The 19,755-nt window shown below is 45.0% G+C and overlaps 1 pseudogene; it reads right to left on the bottom strand.

Annotated features, from left to right (window-relative positions):
• LOC138847407 (SUMO-conjugating enzyme UBC9 pseudogene) overlaps nt 1-19,755 on the bottom strand; it is a 49,240-nt pseudogene extending 29,485 nt beyond the window's left edge.

Here is a 19,755-nt window from a genome sequence, read left to right as displayed (position 1 = left end):
AACCTATGAAATAAAAATGTAAGTGTAGTTCAGAATAAAATCTGCTCTGCACAGAGGAGCTCCCAGCACTATGAAAGCACACTCTCGGAAGAGACATTAATTATCCATCATAAGAAGACAGTTGCTGGATATAAAATAATATTCAATCAAAACCACAAAGCGGGGCCGGTGCTGTGGCGCAGTGGGTTGGTCCTTCGCCTGCGACGCCAGCATCCCATGTAGGCGCTGGTTCTGGTCCTGGCTGCTCCTTTTCCAGTCCAGCTCTCTACTGCGGCCTGGGAAAAATGGCCCAAGTGCTTGGGCCCCTGTACCCACGTGAGAGACCAGGAAGAAGCACCTGGCTCCTGGCTTCAGATAGGCACAGCTCCAGCCGTTGCAGCCAGTTGGGAAGTGAACCAGTGGAAGAAGGACCTTTCCCTCTGTCTTTCTCTCTCACTGTCTATAACTCTAACTCTCAAATAAATAAATAAATCTTTAAAAAAAAAAAAAAACACACACACACAACACAAAGCATGGTGGCAAAAGGTTTTCCCTGTCATAGTTGTAACGTGACAGCACCACAGTTGATAAACGGTAGTTCATTAAATAATACACTGGTGCAGCTTGTTCCCTGCAATGGAACAGAAGGAAAAGATCTGCAAACGCTTACTCCAGCATTCCGAAAAGCCCACTGCTGCACATTCTGAAGACCCGCCCAAGGTGAGGCGGGCCTGTGTTTCTGTATTTGCGGACCCTTGTCACTTGCAACACACTGGGAACATCGTCCAACACTGTGACTGCACTCTCCCGTCCTGTCCCTCACAGCTGCCACAAGCACACTAGGAACCACTGGTAATTCTTTAGGGCTAAGGACCTAAGGACTTGCTGATTGGCAAAAAAAGTGGACGAGAAGTTTCCAGCCTCAAAATTCCATCATTTTTGCCAAAATGTTGGACAAGTTACTCAGCCTCTATTTTCCTACATTAGTGGCTTCAGTAATCAATATGCTTTCTCCCTAGATAGGTGTTAGAGCAGTAAATTAAGTGCATGCATCCTGTAAACAATTCATCTGTCACTTTTTGTTCACCAACAAAGAGGAGAAGGTTGATATGAGTTTCCTGTTTGAGATGATTATTACAGAAGCACATCTCAGTAGTCACTACTCAGAGTCGAATCCCGATGGTGTAAGTATCTGACATATTGAAAATGTAATAAATGGAAAACTTTATTTTGCAGGGAAGATTACTGAAAATGCCCTAAAACTGTTTCAGGGCTGGTGCTGTGGCACAGTGGGTTAAGCCTGCACCTATAAATGACACAGGCATCCCATGTGGGTGCCGGTTCATGTCCCAGCTGTTCCTCTTCTGATCCAGCTCTCTGTGTATGGCCTGAGAAAGCAGTGGAGGACTGCCAGGTGCTTGGGTCTCCACACCCACATGCGGGCCCCAAAAGAGGCTCCAGGCTCCTGGCTTCAGAGCAGCTCAGCTCCAGCCACTGCAGCCATTTAGGGAGTGAACCGGAAAATGGAAGACCTCTCTCTCTCTGGCTCTCCCTCTCTGTCTGTAACTCTGCCCCCAAATTAATTAATTTAAAAAAAAAAAAAAAACCTGCTAAGAAAAACCTACAACTCAAACAGAATAATTCAGGTTCCCTCCACCAGGAATGCCCACTTCTGAAGGCAGTGCCCTGCAGAACCGTCCCACTCTTGGGAGAACCATCTCGAGGCACATGGGACAGCACACAGGGGTATATAGCTCCATTATGCTACATCCACTGTAATGGGAAAAGCACTCTGATTTCCTGATGATTTTTTAATCTTAAAACAATAAAATCTAAAAAAATAAAATAAAAGGTCCTAAACCTGAAGTTTTGCAACAACTAAAAGCACCTGCTCAATATGAGCTCCGCACAGATTACTACGCAGGAAAACAAAATGCGGGAGGCAGAGCCTTCCACTCTGTTTCTCCACTGACAATTTAATAACATTGACTGCAGGAATTTCAAGAGAATTCTGCAGAGGCTGCACAAGCAAGCTTTACTCCAGAAATGACTTCACAGACTGTTTGTCTCAGCGCTGGAAGCACTTTTCACCGAGGCCATTACAGAGTGCCAGGTCCCAGGGAAGGCCAAACCATCCATAAAGGCGCACTTGTGCCCAGTGAGCAGCAACCTTCCCCCACCCTGTCCTCGGGCGCGTCTTGCCAAAACAGCCTGCTCCAGGAGGGAGCGGAAAGTGGCTGCCTCCCGTACCGACGCTGTTTCACATCGGCAGTTCTCCCGTCTGCTTTATCTTGTTTGGGGGGTGAAGAAGGGGGTATTATTTTTCCATCCACGGCTTCCTAAACTTAGTATTTTCTGTTCAAAAGAGCAGCCCACCAGAAACCACTAACACTGTTCTGCATTCAAGTTCAAAAGGAAATCACCGGGAACGTCTCCCATGGTCATGCTGCTGGGATGGTGTTGCCGACAGGCCTTCCACCAAGAGGCCAGGAAGTGCCAGATGTGCCGGAGACTTGTGCTAGGAGGGCTGGAGAACGAGGCTGAATTGCTCACCCCAAGTCACGGAGAGCACCTTACAGAAGTTCTTCCACACTGTGCAGGCTTCAGCTTCCCACCTTCACTCCCTGTGAAACACAGTCAATGCCACCACACTGTCTTCCCTAGGGATAAGACTAGGGACCTGGGAAAAATTCTCTTAGAAAAAATGCCAGCAGCAGTCATTCACAGCTTACTTATGATGCTTCTCTGCTTCTTGAAGATAGAGAAAGCAGCTGTGCGTTGGAAAAAAACCCAAACAGCATAATTTAATGCGGGGCTCTCCAGAGGGCAAGACAGGTGTTCCAATAGTCTTGAGCTAAATGCCTAATGGAGCAAACCACATCTATTTATAGTTCTGGAACGAACGTGCTTAGGAACTAGATTTGCTCCCAATCCCCGTGATACCTCAACATTCTACTATTCCTTGTTTTCAGCTTAGCCTGGGAGAATCAGAAAAGGAAGTAAAGATGATGGAAGGGAAAGAAAATTTAGTGACAGATCTGTGTAATTACCAGAAACAAAGTGCAGACACACACACTGCTCATCCATAAGCCTAATGACTGGGAATAATCCTTGGTTTGTTTTTCATTTCCACTTACTTATTTTTATTTATTTGAAAGGCAGAGAAACAGGCACAAAGATCTACCTGTGGGTTCACTTCCCCAAATGCCTACAACAGCCAGGGCTGGGCCAGGAACACCACACAGGCCCCCCTCGTGAGTGGCAGGGACTCAAGCACTTGAGCCATCACCTGCTGACTCCCAGAGTGTGCATTAGCAGGAAGCTGGAATCAGAAGTAGCGTTAGGGACTCAAACCCACTCTGACATGGACTGCAGGCCACCCCAAGTAGTGTCTTAATTGCCGTGTCAAATATCCACCTCAATAATCACTGTTTAGATTTTCATTTTAAAAATAATCAGGGGGTGGTGTGCAGCACTGTAGCAGAGCAGGTAAAGCCGCTGCCTGTAACAACAGCATCCCATATGGACACCAGTGCATGTCCCGGCTGCTCTACTTCTAAGCCTGCTCCCTGCTTATGACCTTGGAAAGCAGTGGAAGATGGCCCAAGTGTTTGGGTCCCTGCCACCCATGTGGGAGTCCTAGATGAAGCTTCTGGCTCCTGGCTTTGGTCTGGCCCAGCCCTGGCCATTGTAGCCATCTTGGGAGTAAACCAGCAGATGTAAAACTGATCTCTCTCTCTCTCTCTCTTCTTTCTCTCCCTCCCCCCCTTTTTCTTTTTATCTTTCTCTTTCTCTCTCTCAACTGCATAATAAATAAACTACAAAACAATAACCTCAGGCAGATCTTTGGCCCTGCAGTAAAGATACCAATTATGACACCTATGTCCCATATGGAACTTCCTGGGTTTGATTCCTGGCTCTGCATCCCCATTCCAGCAGGTAAGGGCTCAAGTAGTTGAGTTCCTGCCACCTGCTGGGAGACATGGATTGAGTTCTCTGCTCCCTGCTTGGCACATCCCAGTCTTGGTCATTGCAGATATTTGGTGAGTGAACCAGGGGATTATAATGCACTAGTGATATCTCTCTCTCTCTCTCTCTCTCTATCTCTGTGTCTCTCCCTCCCTCCCTCCCTCCCCCCTTTGCCCCCATCTCTCAATTTTAAAAAATTTTAAGTTTTAAATGATTATGGCAATACAACATAGTGTTGGCCTATAAATTCTCAGCATATTTTAGCTACTACTTTACCTATACTGTTACAATGCTAAGTTTACTGACTATTTGCTATATAGTATGCTTTCTTCACTTAGCAATGATCATGAATATTTCTCTACAGCAATAAAAACTGCCCGATGGATGAAATGACCACTACAGAGACTCCCTAACACAGACATACCATGATTTACTTCTCCATCCCCTGTTTGGCATTTAGTGTGTTTCCAATTTTTCACCACAGTGACTACTAAAGTGAACAATCTCATATACAAGTACTGGGTGCTTATATGTTTATCTTCTGTGGATGGATTCCTGGAAAAAGAATCGCAAAGAACAGAACTGTTGGCCTCTGTGTCCCAACAGTTCATATTCCCCCATCAAAGGAAAACCCATACTCAACACTCTTCTTAACTCAAAACGTTACCACCCTTTCCTTCTCTGCCAATCTAAGCAGCGAGAAATGGCAATATATTGTATTTGATTCCAGTGATTTTTTTCATTTGTATCTTGGCCACTTAAACATACTTCTTTCACATTTTTCATATACTGTCTTTCCATATTCTTGGCCAGATTTTCTCTCTCTGTGCCTCTCCTTCTCTGTGTAACTCTTTCAAATAAATAAATAAATCTTAAAATAAAAAAAAAAGAATATGGGGATTTCGTCCTTCAAGCAACCAGTTCTACATTGGGTTCTCCAGTGGACACCAGCTGGGTATCTCGAGTTCAATTCAGTTCTGACACTGCCTATCTGGTGATGGTGGCAGTTCCAAAGGCTGGGGGCTCAATCTCACAAGACTGCTCTCACTTCAGGTGCCAGTCTCAAGCACAGATCATGGCCTTTGCTTCTGAGCAAATGGCTACAAACAGGAACCTCACCACTCTCTCCTTGGGTTGTATTAATTTTCTAGAGCAGCACATATAACTCCAATACTTACTCACATTTAGCCATTTATTATAAAGAATACTACAAAGGATCCATCTGAACCGTTAGATGGAAGAGATGCACAGGGCAACGTACAGGAGAAGGGGCACAGCACTTCCTACCCTCTCCTGGTGTACCTTCTCCAGGAAGCCATATCCAGCCATATGGAGAGCCCCCCCAGCCCTGTGATTTGGGGTTTTAATGAAGGTTTCATCATGTAGGCATGGTTGATCAAATCACTGTCCATTGACAACCAACTTAAACTTCAGCTCCTTAGCACCTTCAGAGATTTCAAGGTTGTGGGGTGAGGTTGGAAGTCCTAATCCTCTAAACACATCGTGGTGGTAGACCAGCCCCCCATCCTTAAGCTATCTAGGGGGTCTCCTGTTCCTTGCCATCTCATTATCATACAAAAAACAATCTTTCTACTCCAGAGGTTCCAACAGTTTTAGGAGATTTTAGCCAGGACACTGGGGTGAAGGCCAAATACGTATCTCACAATTTCACAACAACACTGGATCACTTGATGAGAAAAAGAATCACCCAACTCTTTCTTCTTTTTTTATTTCTTTCAGTTATTCTTAGTGAAGAAAGTCTTAAGGTATTGTCAGGATAAACTTACCAACTACCTCCTGTTCTAACAAAGGCAAAATAAACCTACAGTTCTACCCAAACACGAGTATCTAGGACTTAACATATTTTTCTGTACGATAAGTAACAATGGTTTTTCCATTTATGAAAATGATACAGGGGCTGGCGCTGTGGCGTGGCGGGTTAAAGCCCTGGCCTGAAGCACCGGCATCCCATATGGGTGCCGGTTCTAGTCCCAGCTGCTCCTCTTCCAAACCAGCTCTCTGCTATGGCCTGGGAAAGCAGCAGACGACAGCCCAAGTGCTTGGGCCCCTGCACCCACATGGGAGACCTGGAAGAAGCTCCTGGCTCCTGGCTTCGGATCAGCGCAGCTCCAGCCGTGGCGGCCATCTGGGGAGTGAACCAGCAGATGGAAGACCTCTCTGTCTCTACCTCTCTAACTCTTTCAAATAAATAAAATAAATCTTTGAAAAAATAAAATGATACAATGATTTGTTTTGAAATCAATATTAAGTCAGCATTACGGTCAATTTTATATCAACTTGACTGCATGAAGTAACAAGCTGATGGTTGTTAAATATTACATGATTTTGGGGGTGTCCAACATGGTGTTTACAAAAGAGACTACCTGTGGATAAATAAATAGAGAAAAGGAAACCTGAGGGTAGGAATCATCCAATCCCTTGAAGGCCTGGATAGAAAAAAAAAGGTGAAAGAAGAGTGAATTTACTCCTGAGTTGGGACATCATCTTCCACCATCTTCAGACATAACTCTAGGTTCTTGGGACACAGGACTGCAGGACTGCAGCAGTGACAACCTAGGTTCTCAGGCCTTTGGCAGAGAATTACACCATCAGCAGTACTGTGCTCTGGCCTTTGGACCGGGGCTGAGCCATGCTACACGTTTCCCTGGACTTCCATTAAAGCAAAGGGCATAATTTGGACTTCTTGGCCCCCACAATAACATGAGCCAATTCCCATAATAAATCCTGCCTCATACACACACACACACACGCGCACACACACACACATACATCTTCACAAAAGTTCACATAAAATACATATGATAAAAAAATACTACACATGGATTTGAAGTTAATATTGACACAAAAAAAGTTATCTTTTAATTTCCATTTTCCACGGAAATTATTCACTAAGTTTTGCTAGAAAATCTTAATGGGCAGTATCATGCATCAGATGAAATCAGATGCCTAAAAAGTCAACGAGACAAAATTGAATGACAACTGGAAAAAAAATCAAATCACTCCACAATAACCATATGGCAAAGGCCAAGAGTCTGCCCAGGTTCACTTGAATCCCTCATGGCAAAAAGCAGCAGACAGACACAGCATTGCTGACAGCAAGAATGCAGAAGAGTGCAGAAGTAAGAAAGCACAAGCCAGTACACATCACATGCTACTGGCATAACTCCTTGACTCATAAATGTGGGAGAGGTTGAACAGCACAAGAGATTTTGTGATGAACTTCCTGTTTAACACATGTCCTCTAACATAGGAGGTTTATGGTAAAAATGGATCAAAATGGTCAGCCTGTACACAGGCTGAGCATGCCTTACCCAAAATGCTTTGGATATTAGGTGTTTTTGGATTCTGGAGCATTTTCTAGTTCAGATTTTCAGGTCAGGAAGGCTTAATAGGTACCTCGACACAGAGGGAGTAGCTGAAGGAGCCTCCGAGAAATGAATTTAAATTTATCATGATTATAAAACTTAAAATTCGGAGCAAATATTTTGTAAAGAATGAGAAACTTTTCTCATTGTTGGAGTAAAGAAAAAGGGGTTTGCCAGGGTTCAGAAATTTGGAGATGACATAGATGATGAGTACTACAAATACCTCTCTGGTTGTCTTGGTTGAAGGCAAAGGTAACAAACACAAAAAGAAATCTCCAAAGATTTTAGAGTCGTAAACTTCAAAAGGCCACGGATACACAGAGGTTCACAGATGAGATGAATGGAAAAGAGCTTAATTTAAGAAAAACAATTTTGTTGCTTATTAAAGTTAAGTAAAATGTAGAAAAGGGGACAGAAATCAAGTGCAAGAGAACAGGACCTCTGGATGACCCAATATTAACTGTCTTTGTCTATTTTGTGTTGCTATGACTGCACACCTGAAGCTGGTACTTTATAAAGAAAATAAGTTCATTCAGCTCAGTTTTGCAAGCTGAATGTCCAAGATCAAAGAGCCCATCTGTGTAAGCTCAATACTTTCCTCCAGCTCCGAACTCCAGCGTCTGCCAGTAACGGCCCTGGGAGCCAATGGTCACTGCTTCATGCAGGGCCAAGGCCTGTCACAGGCATTTGGGGAACAAAGCAGGGGATGCAAGTGCAACCTCTGTCTCTCTCTCCACTTCCATTTGCCCTTTCCCTTCCCTCTCTCTGTCTCTCAAATAAGTAAGTTTTATTTAAATGATGAAGGACCACCGAAATAAAGTTGTGTCTCACCAAAGAAAAACATTTAAATATCAAAAAATCTAAGTACTTTGGGGGAAAATAATCCGTAAAATATTTAAAAAAAAGAAGACATAAGGGAATACTGAACCTTATGTTATAATGAGAGCTGATTAAGCAAAGTGGACTTGAATTTCATACATGTGTGTTTATGTTGTGTATCATACACACACATACTTCTAAGTACACACATATATTAATGCGTTATAGACAGAAGTGATGGCAAAAGCTTCTGGCTTTCTAACCACAACCCACTTGACTATCCTTGCCTTCTTCCTCTGTACTTAGGTGAACCATAGAGGGGCTGTGTTACACGTTCCAGTCAACTGAACATTAACAGAAATGATTATTCCTTCCATTAGTTTTCTACTGTTGTATTCCAAATTACCACAAATTTAGCAGCTTAAAACAATGCCCATTTATTATCTCGGTTCTACAAATCGAACTCTGGCCCAGTTAGACTAGGCTCTCCATTCAGGGTGGCATAAAGTCCAACTCAAGATGTTGGCTAGACTGGGCTCCTCTCTGCAGGCCCAGGGAGGCTGCCCCTCCTTTCCCTGCTGGTTGTCATCCACAAGCCTCTCTCTGCTTAGACGACGCCTACATTCCTTACTTCGGATTTCTCTTATCCCCTTCTGCTACCAACCTGAGAAAAACGCCCTGCTGTTTAAAGGGTCACGAGATTAGATTAAGTACAACCACATAATCTCGCTTCAGCCATACAAACTATCCATCATGGGAGTGACACCTTTCCACATGGAAGTTTGTACCCACACTCAAAAGCGAGATGCTTATACAACACCCAGAGTCACTAAGAATTTTTTTTTTTGACATCACATAAAATTTAATGACTCTAAACAGCAATAATAGAGAAACGCCCCATGAAAAAGAGATAGGGCGATGCGGTGGGGACGCCGCTGGATCTGTCCCAGGCTTCTGGGCACACAGCATGGCCCGAAGGAGGGAGGGCATGGGATTCTCTTCTGACACAGCCAGCGGGAGGCCACAGCACGTGCTACTGTGAGGCATGCCTACCTCCAAGAGCAAGGGGACTAGTGCCTGGGGGACTTGCTCGAGTATAAAAGTTTATCATTTTGGCCAGTGCTGCGGCTCAATAGGCTAATCCTCTGCCTGCGGCGCCAGCACACCAGGTTCTAGTCCCATATGGGGCGCCGGATTCTATCCCGGTCACTCCTCTTCCTGTCTAGCTCTCTGCTGTGGCCCGGGAGTGCAGTAGAGGATGGCCCAAGTCCTTGGGCCCTACACCAGCATGGGAGACCAGGAGAAGCACCTGGCTCCTGGCTTCAGAACAGCGCAGTGCCACCAGCTGCAGTGGCCATTGAGGGGTGAACCAACGGAAAAGGAAGACCTTTCTCTCTGTCTCTCTCTCTCTCACTGTCCACTCTGCCTGTCAAAAAAAAAAAAAAAAAGTTTATCATTTTGCAGCAGTTGCAATACTGACATCAATATTAAAATAAAAGCAAGTTTTATGTAAAAATCAAAAATACAAAAGACTGGAGGAAGAAACCCTGTATGAGAATGGGGGCTGTTCAGCCAATGGAGCACTGGGTACGGTGGGGGCAATGGACCAGGCACCCACCCAACCTCCCCTAGGTCACTAGCGTTGTACAGAGCAACCTCAGAGCTGCAAACCTTGTAAAACAAGTTCTTGCCAAACGCATCCCTTCCTTGCATGACGCCACAGTCGCTGCTTAGGAGGGTGCAAACTTCTTGGCCTGTGCTGGAACCATTTCCACTCTGTTTTAGCAGTAAATCGTGTAGGTGCCTGCTTGAGCTGGGTCCTGGATGTTTGGTTCACTTAGCAGTTCCTGAATTCCTAACAAGATCTGTTAGATTGTGATGGCCGGCCTCCAGGCCTTGTCCTCCTCCGGGGTGGACAGGCACACTAGGCTGAGGGGCTCAAATTTCCATGTCGGGGGCAAGGATGGGTAGTCCTCTTTGAAAAGCATCAGCAGCTTGAAGAGGCCTCCCTCCCAGGGAGTCCCTTTCCTTGCGGGCATGGCGCAGCCCGGTTCATGAGGTTCATCGTGCAGTCAGCATTCTTTGTCGGGACAGCCACGAAGCAAACAGGTGGTCTTTCCGGCATGCTTTCCTCTCCTGGGCGAGTCTGCTGAGGGCGATGCCGGACATGTTGCCAGTCCTCAGGCTGCGGGGGCCGGAAGAGTTTCCAGGACAAGTGCAGGCAGAGTGGCGCTCAGACAACCCGGACCTCTGAGGACCCCAGCGCGGGCAGGGTGCACCCAGATTCTTAGAGTTCTGCCTACCACCTTCCTCTTCCAGGCCTGACCTAAGAACATCTCCCATGCTCATTCCAACACGCTCTTTTCCTTTGGCAACCTTGAAACCCATGTGTTAATGATGGTAGAAACCACCCAGGGGCATCCTGGATCCCTGAAGCAAGTTACAGGAAGAATAAAATGGGCTTTAAGCAACAAAGTCCTATTAAGAATTCATGGTTAAGCCAAAGTACTAGGCCCACTTGTAAAATTCAAATTAACAGAGCCAAGGCTACAGCTTGAAAAGAAGGTCAAAAAAGGAATTTCCATGTGGTAACTGGCAAAGGAAATGACAAATAGAAAACAGATCAGAAGCCTACTAAGTTGCTGAAGGCATTTTATTGCTCCAATCAACAATGAGCCAGTTAAAAGCCTATGAAATGGTCTCAAAATTGAAACTACCAAAGTTGACTGAAAAAGTTACCCAGCACCAGAAGAGAACACACTCCTAGCACCTTGTTAGACTTGGCCAAACACAAGAACGAACAACATGGTTCTTCCCAGGTTGTAAAAGTAGGGTTGAATCAAGGAACTTCCTTACTGTAGGGATGGGCCTTCGCAATGCTCACACAGCATGGCGGCACTCCAGTCATGGACAAAGCCACTGTGACTCCCACTCCTTCCCTTCCCAAACAGGAGTGTTCACAGTAGACGACGTTTCTCGTACATTTAAACGTAGAGGCAGGGGCAGGCATTCAGACTAGCAGCTAAGATGCTGGCTAAGACACCCAGGTCCCACGTTGGAGGTGCCAGGGTTCCGTACGCTGCTCCAGCTCCTGACCCGGCTTCTGCTAATGCAGAGCCTGGGAGGCAGCACGCGATGGCTCAAGTAGCTGGGTTCCTGCCACCCACATGAATGGCCTGGATTGAGCTCCTGGTTCCCAGCTTCAGCTCAGCACAGTTCTGGGCATCACAGGCATCTGGGGTATGAATCAGTAGATGGTAAATTTCTCTTCTCCTATGCCTCTCAAATGAGTATTATAAAAGAACAAGAGACTAGCTGCTCTATGCAGCTATTAAGCATTACACCTTGATACTGACATACTTCTTAGCATTATAAAACTGCTCCAATTAGCATCTACAGTGAAGGTTCAATTTTAATTAAAAGAAACACATACAAAGTACAAAAAATATTGTATATGAGAGAAACTGACATTTTGAGATTGGATCACTGATTATAGCCCTTGTTTACACTGTTAAGGAACAGTGAAACCACTTACTACTTGCTGAATCCTTTATTTAGTGGAGAGTTAAGTTTGTGATTATAAAGAAAATTGGAAGTATGTCATTGAAAAATGAAAAGACAAGGTCATAGTCAAAGTGGAGGTTCTCTCCTCCCTTCAGAGAAAGGTACCTCCTTCTTTGATGACCTGTTCTTTCCACTGGGATCTCACTCGCAGAGATCTTTTGCCAGAGTGTCTTGGCTTTCCATGCCTGAAATACTCTCATGAGCTTTTCAGCCAGCTCCGAATGCCTTTAGGGCTGATTCTGAGGCCAGAGTGCTATTTAGGACATCTGCCATTCTATGAGTCTGCTGAGTATCTCACTTCCCATGTTGGATCACTCTCCCCTTTATTTACTCCATCGGTTAGCGTTAGCAGGTACTAGACTTGTCTATGTGTTCCCTTTGACTCCCAGTCCCTTCACCATGACCAACTGTGAACTGAAACTGATCACCTGGAACAGTGAGATGGCATTGGTACATGCCACCTCGATGGGATTGAATTTGACTATGACCTTGTCTAAACAAGATAAGAGTCGGAGAACTCAGAGGGCTTCCATAGCCTTGGAAACTCATGACTGGAGCATAGGGAGATTACTGATGCCATAAACAGGAGTGTCAATTGGTAAAGTCAACAACAGGAGTCACTGTGCACTTACTCCTCATGTAGGATCTCTATCCTTAATGTGCTGTACATTGAGATTTAATGCTATAACGAGTACTCAAACAATATATTTCACTTTGTGTTTCTATGGGGGTGCAAACTGTTGAAATCCTTACTTAATGCATACTAAACTGATCCTCTGTAAAAAAAAAAAAAAAGAAAAAAAAAAAAGAAATTATCAATTCCCAACTTGACTCTCACTGGGATTAAACATGACAATAGGTCTGCTCTGATTTCATCATCATTTAAAAAAATCATCTATTATTTTTCACTTTATGTTTCTGTGTGGGAGCAAACTGTTGAAATCCATACTTAATGTATACTAAGCTGATCTTCTGTATATTAAGATAATCGAAAATGAATCATGATGTGAATGGAAGGGGAGAGGGAGTGGGAAAGGGGAGGGTTGTGGGTGGGAGGGACGGTATGGGGGGGAAGCCATTGTAATCCATAAGTCGTACTTTGGAAAATTATATGCATTAAATAAAAGTTTAAAAAAAAAAAAAAAAGAAAAATGAAAAGAAAAACAGGAAAAGGGCTACGTGTGCTAAGTGTGAAGCTTCATAAAAAGCAGTGATTCCCTGAAGCATTAGACATAAGCTGGCAATTCAGTATCATATAAAGTATTTTGCTGATAGTATACAAGAAAACTTGACAGGGTCTCATAATCACATATTATTTATTTGAAAGACAGATACAGAGAGACAGAGATCACCTATCCACTTGCTCATTCTAAAGGGCCAGCTATCACCTGGGGTAGACCAGGGCCTCTCCGTGGGCGGCAAAAACTGAAGAACTTGAGCCCTCATCTGCTAGCACCTAGGGTACACATTAACAGGAAGCTGAAACCAGGAGTGAAGCCAAGACCTGAACCCAGGCACTCTGATATGGGATGCGGGCATCTTAACTACTATATTAATCACGGAACCACTTCACCAGTATCGTAACCACTGACCAAACATCCGAGCCCAAATTTGTTTTCCTGAGCCTTTCCTGTGCCTCTTGTGGCCTTACCTGACCATCACATAAAGAAACAAGGATACAAAGGACTAAACAAGGATACAAAGGACTACAATAACAATATGGAAAAATAAACAATATGGAATAATAAACAATATGGAAAAGAGCGATGCCAAGGAAATGCCCTGAATGCTTACTACCAAGGATCTTCCCTATCTGGCCTTGATTTGGAAAGACTGCTTCATCAGGCACCCACTTTGAACACTGGGGCAGTTCTTAAGTGCCACCGCCCTGCCCAAGTTTCCTACTTCACTTGTCTGTGGGACTTATCTTCTCTCCATCTCAAGTTACCATGGTAAAGAAAGCCTTAGGGATGCCTCAGGCCCAGGGACTCCCAGGGCCACACATGAGGCTGGGCAAAATGGAATCTGCTTTGCAAGTCACAGCCCCTTCCTGGAATATTAACCCCTCCCTCCTTCCCATGACATCCATCCTCCAGTCACAATTTTCCAATTATATCTTGCCATTTTCAATGGCGCCTCTAATTAATTTGGGAGATACTTTAAAATTTTCCAAGTAGATTAAAACCAAAATCCACAGAAACTCAATTTAGAATGATAAAGAATCACTTTTTTCAAACTTGCAAAAACATAACTGTGTCACTTTAATCAAGTAGAAACTCAGGGCAGGTGTTTGGTTCACTGGGTAAGACATCCCCTACCACACGCCAGGACTGGAGTCCTGGCTCTGCTTCCTGACAACGCCCTCCCCGGGGGAGAGCAGGTAATGGCGCAAGTGTCTGGCTCCCTGGCAGCCATGTCTGAGACCCAAGATGAGTTTTGGGCCCCTGGCTTCAGTCTGTTCAGTCTCCCTGGCTGTTGGGAGAGTGAACCAGCAGACTGGGAAATCTGTCCCTTTGCCTTGGGAAGGAGGGCAGGAAGACAGACAGACAGACAGATCCCCTTGTCTCCAATGGCAGGATCAATTTATTGCACAGGGGAGTGTGGGCAGAGATTAAGAATCCCTTTAAGAATCTGATGATAGACTCCATCTCAGGAAAATGCACATAGAAAATGTGGCATAAAATTTGAGAAAATATGCAGGACCCTTTGCAGCCTTTTAGAGACAGACAACAGGCTACAAACCTGACCAAGGTACCAGTATAGGAGGGAGATCTGTATTGAATAATAAGCTACAGTGGAGATTCTAAAGGCGGTAGGGATTGTTATTGCTTCCAGCAGGCAGTTAAGGAACTAAAAACTTCCCTCAGATAAAGGCATAACTAATTATGCACTTCTCTGAAACTGTAATAAGTTTAAAATCTCCCCAAGTCAACAAAGCATGAAGGGGTTTATGTAACATTCTCCTGAGCAAAGCCTCTACCTAAAACGCAGCATTTTCAATGCCCTGAAAGCATGAAAACAGAAAGGCACAGAACGCCACTGGAACTTACTGTTCCCAGCGGAAGAGTCCAAGTGTGACGATAAGTACGTCCTAGACTGTATCACAACAGACAGTCTGCCCAACTGGATCGTTGCATACTGTATCACAAGTGCTACGGTTTGATTGCGTCCCCCAGCACTTGAGGTGCTTAAGACCTCAGTTCGCCGTGACATGGCTGGGAGGTGTGTGCCTCACAGGGGAGAGCCCTCCTGAAAGGATCAATGCCTCTCCCTGTGAGTTCTCATTCTCAAGGTACCATGTTCGTTACCAGGGCAGCAGGTGGTATCAAGCAAGCCCACTCCACACGCTTGGCGCTTCTGTTTCCCATCACCAGCTGAAGCAGCAGGTGGCCCTCATAAGCCACGGCCACCAATCCTGGATTTCTCAGCCTCCAGAAACCGGAGACAAAATAAACCCATTTTCTTTGTAAATGACCCAGTCTTGGGTATTCTGTGATTGCCACAGAAAAGAGACTAACCCAGTGGCTGTATGTATTTCTGTCTTAGTCCGTTCAGCCTACTACAACACAACTCCTTACACTGGGTAATTCACAAAGAATAGAAATTTAGGGGCCAGCACTGGGGCTTAGGCTAAGCCTCCGCCTGCAGCACCAGCATCCCATATGATGGACGCCAGTTCATGTCCTGGCTGCTCCTCTTCTGATCCAGCTCTCTGCTATGGCCTCAGAAAGCAGCGGAGGATGGCCCAAGTGACTGGGCCCCTGCACCCGTATGGAAGAACCAGAAGCTCCAGGTTCCTGTCTTTGGCTCGGCACAACTCGGGCCATTGCAGCCATTTGGGGAGTGAACCAGCAGATGGAAGACCTTTCTCTGTGTCTCCCCTTCTCTCTGTAGTTCTACCTCTCAAATAAATAAATAAAATCTTAAAATCACGTTTCAATAAAAAAAACAATAGAAATTTAGGGGCTGGTGTTCTGATGTAGTGGATAAAGCCACCACCTGCAATGCTGGTATCCCATATGGGCTCCTGTTCTAGTCCTGACTGCTACAGTTCCCATACAGCTCCCTATTAATGCAGCGGAAGACAGCCCAAGTCCTTGGGTCCCTGCACCCATGTGGGAAACCTGGAAGAAGCTCCTGGCTCCTGGCTTCAGCCTGACCCAGCCCTGGCCATTGTGGCTATCTGGGGAGTGAACCAGGGCATGGAAGATTTCTTCCCCTGCCTCTCTCTCTCTCTAACTGTGGCTTTCAAATAAATACATCTTTTTTTTTTTTTCTTTTTTTTTTTTTTTTTTTTTGACAGGCAGAGTGGACAGTGAGAGAGAAAGACAGAGAGAAAGGTCTTCCTTTGCCGTTGGTTCACCCTCCAATGGCCGCTGCGGCCGGCGCACGGCGGCCGGCGCACCACGCTGATCTGATGGCAGGAGCCAGGTACATATCCTGGTCTCCCATGGGGTGCAGGGCCCAAGCACTTGGGCCATCCTCCACTGCACTCCCTGGCCACAGCAGAGAGCTGGCCTGGAAGAGGGGCAACAGGGACAGAATCCGGCACCCCGACCTGGACTAGAACCCGGTGTGCCGGTGCCGCAAGGCGGAGGATTAGCCTAGTGAGCCTCGGCGCAGGCTCAAATAAATACATCTTTTCTAAAAAATAGAAATGCATTCCTCACCGTCTGGAGGCTGGAAGTCCAAGTTCAAGGCACCAGCAGATTTCTGATGTGGTGAAGGCTGCTCTCTGCTTCAAAGACAGCACCTTGCTGCCAAAGCCTTGCTTGCCAGAGGCAGGTGTAGGGGTGTGTGTGTGTGTGTGTGTGTGTGTACGAACATGCTTCCTGCAACATTTGCTTAAGGGCTCCAAGATCTTAATCACCTCCTAACACCCCACCTCTTAAAAACTATCTCATTAGCAATTAGATTTCTACATAGGAATTCTGAGTGGACAAGTCCAGAGCATAGCAATATCCCTACCAAGCTCATTAAAAAAGAAGAAAGCACTTCTCATTCAATTTCAATAGAAAGTTAAATATCACTGCCTGAACTCCCCTTTTAAATGCTGAATCAAATATCACATTTAGCCAGCGCCACGGCTCACTAGGCTAATCCTCCGCCTAGCGGCGCCGGCACACCGGGTTCTAGTCCCGCTCGGGGCGCCGGATTCTGTCCCGGTTGCCCCTCTTCCAGGCCAGCTCTCTGCTGTGGCCAGGGAGTGCAGTGGAGGATGGCCCAAGTGCTTGGGCCCTGCACCCCATGGGAGACCAGGAGAAGCACCTGGCTCCTGGCTCCTGCCATCAGATCAGCACGGTGCGCCGGCCGCGGCAGCCATTGGAGGGTGAACCAACGGCAAAGGAAGACCTTTCTCTCTGTCTTTCTCTCTCACTGTCTACTCTGCCTGTCAAAAAAAAAAAAAAAAAAATACTATGGTGAGCCCTTTTTTTTGTAAACAATGATTATAGGTTGAACTGTATGCCCCAAAATCGATATATTAAAGTCCTAACCCCTCAAACCTCAAAATGGGACCTTATTTGTAAATAGTGGCATTGCACATGTAACTACTTGAGATGCAGTAAAGCTCCTCCAATGGTGTGCTTACATGACTGGGAACTCTGGACAGATACACACACATGGGGAGGATGCGAACATGGAGACGAGATCAAGACAACATACCTGCAAGTCAAGGAAGGCCAAAGACTGCCTGCAAAGCACCAGATGGCACGAGAGAGGCCTGGGGCACATCCCGCCTAGTGCCTTCACAGGGAGCAGCGCCCTACTGACATTCGGACGTCAGACTTCCAGGGTCTCTGTTGCTAGACGCTTGAGACAAAGTACTCTAATTTAACGCACTCCTCGCGTGGTCCTGTTACAGAAGCTCTAGCACACAGTTTAACAGTCTTTCCCCTGCTGCTATAAAGCCGAGGTTTATTAAATGCATAAAACACTGACCTGAAGAAAAACAGTGTAGGTTTTAAAAAGCAGCATGTTAACTGGATCTTGACCTAGTTTTTTAACCTAAGCTACTGCCAGTTTAAAACAAGTGAAAGAAACTGATACTGCTGTTGATAAAATGAAACTGCAATTTCAATAAAACTTACTTGAAGTAAAGTAATAGAGCTCATTTGCCCTATTTTTTCAGAGAAAGCAAAGAGTATCTTATTTACTCTAATTGCATAGCACATCATATCTCCATGAGAAATTAAGTAATAAAATACATTAAAATAAGAGGCTCAGGGTGGGCAGTTAGCCATTGTGGTGAAGATCCCAGGGTCTGATATCAGAGTACCAGAATTTGATACTCAGCCCTGGCTCCTGTCTCTGGCTTCCTGCTGGTGCAGACCCAACTAGGCAGCAGCGATGGCTCAAGTAACTGGGTTCCTGCTGCCTATGTGGGAGACCTAGACAGAGCTGTTGGCTCCTGGATTTGGCCTGCCTCAGCCCTGGCCACTGCAGGCATTTAGGGAATGAACCAGCAAATGGGAGTGTGTGTGTCTATCTCTCTGGCTCTCAAATCAGTTTTAAAATAAGCTGACCAATTTTTGCTATTTTAAAATATTCTCATCCTAAAAAGATTTTCTTTCTAGTAAATTTTATTTGGAAAAAGCGTATCTTCACCTCCAAATAGCACAGATACTGAAGATAACTCTGAGCAACTAGAAAGAAACCATCAGTTCTAATATAATGCAATAGCTGTGACATAACAACGTCAGAAATTTCAAATCAGTTGTATAAACACTAAAGGTCTTTGCCCTCAACTTGCACACGTCATTCTAAAGAGAAAATGATTGTAGGTCTAAAGCTTCCTCTGTAGATAAGATCAAGTTCATGAACCTGTCTGGGAAAAATGGCTCCAGAATTTGGACATGACTACTGCCCAAACCACATAGCTTTACGCGTACCACTCCAAAATGCAAGTACACAGACAGAAGAATGAGAGTCCGTCATTCAGTTATGGATCAAACTGTGGGTTTTCCCCCTTTAAAATGAAAGGCTTTTCAGGAAAAAGAACACAACCAAGTGGTTCTGCATAGACTCAAGGTGAGAAAGGGCCACCTCATCACAAGCACTCCTCCTCCAACCACAGGAGCTGCTCTTCCACATCACAATTCCATGGTTTTATTTCATAGTTTAGAGCTACACAGGACTTCAGGATTCAGCTGAGTGGAATTGTTTGATGACTTTGTAAGTTAGCAAAGCTAAAATCTCTAGCCTCAGTAATTCCCCTATATCCCATTATTACTAACAAAAGAGATAATATTCATACTCATGAAATCACCCTTGATGTTAATAGCTGTCGTTTATGGAACACTTCTTACCTGTGTTCTGGAAACTCACATATCCTCATTTGAACCCAGAAAAATGGATATTAACCTCATTTTGGCAAGGTTAGATTCAAGAATTAAATAACTCGCTCAGGGTCAGAGACAGCAGAGGAGGCTTCAAAGCCCATCCCTCCCCCACCCCAAAGCCAAGACTCCTAACTGCTTTTTAGGGCACCAAGCTTTGCAAGGGAAGTCTTCAGAATCAAAGTGAGAAAAAGGATGTGGTGTAGGTAAATTTGATGCTGAAGTCTGCTTTAGGGAAGTGACAGCATCTGAAATACGTTTCATAATACCAAACAAATCCTGCTACAAAACTCAGTGTGCAGCCCAGAGCTGGTTCCTTAAACCTGAAGGCACTCAAGGTAGAAAGTTTTTATGAACTCCCAAACAGAGCATTTTATACCTACACACATTTTTGGCAGAGAGGCCTCAGAAAGCTCCAATTGGAATAACAAAAATAATTACAGTACGGAGTACTGTTCCTGAAATGATCTGGTTATCTTAATTTCCTAAATGAACAGATTTAATGAATTCTATCCAGGCAAGTCTATGGGATAGAGATGACACACCTGCAAGAAAACACACAGAAGTCCACACTGCATCTGTCACCCTAACTCCACCAAGAATCTGTAAAGCACGACCCCCCTTTTTTCTGGACATGGTTTAGAGCACAGCTGTGACTGCCGTAGCCTGGCAAAATCTCATCACTTCTGAGAAATTATCAG

The sequence above is a fragment of the Oryctolagus cuniculus genome, chromosome 1 (assembly GCF_964237555.1).
Source record: "Oryctolagus cuniculus chromosome 1, mOryCun1.1, whole genome shotgun sequence".
NCBI lineage: Eukaryota > Metazoa > Chordata > Mammalia > Lagomorpha > Leporidae > Oryctolagus > Oryctolagus cuniculus.
This window is presented reverse-complemented; position numbering and strand designations above follow the sequence as displayed.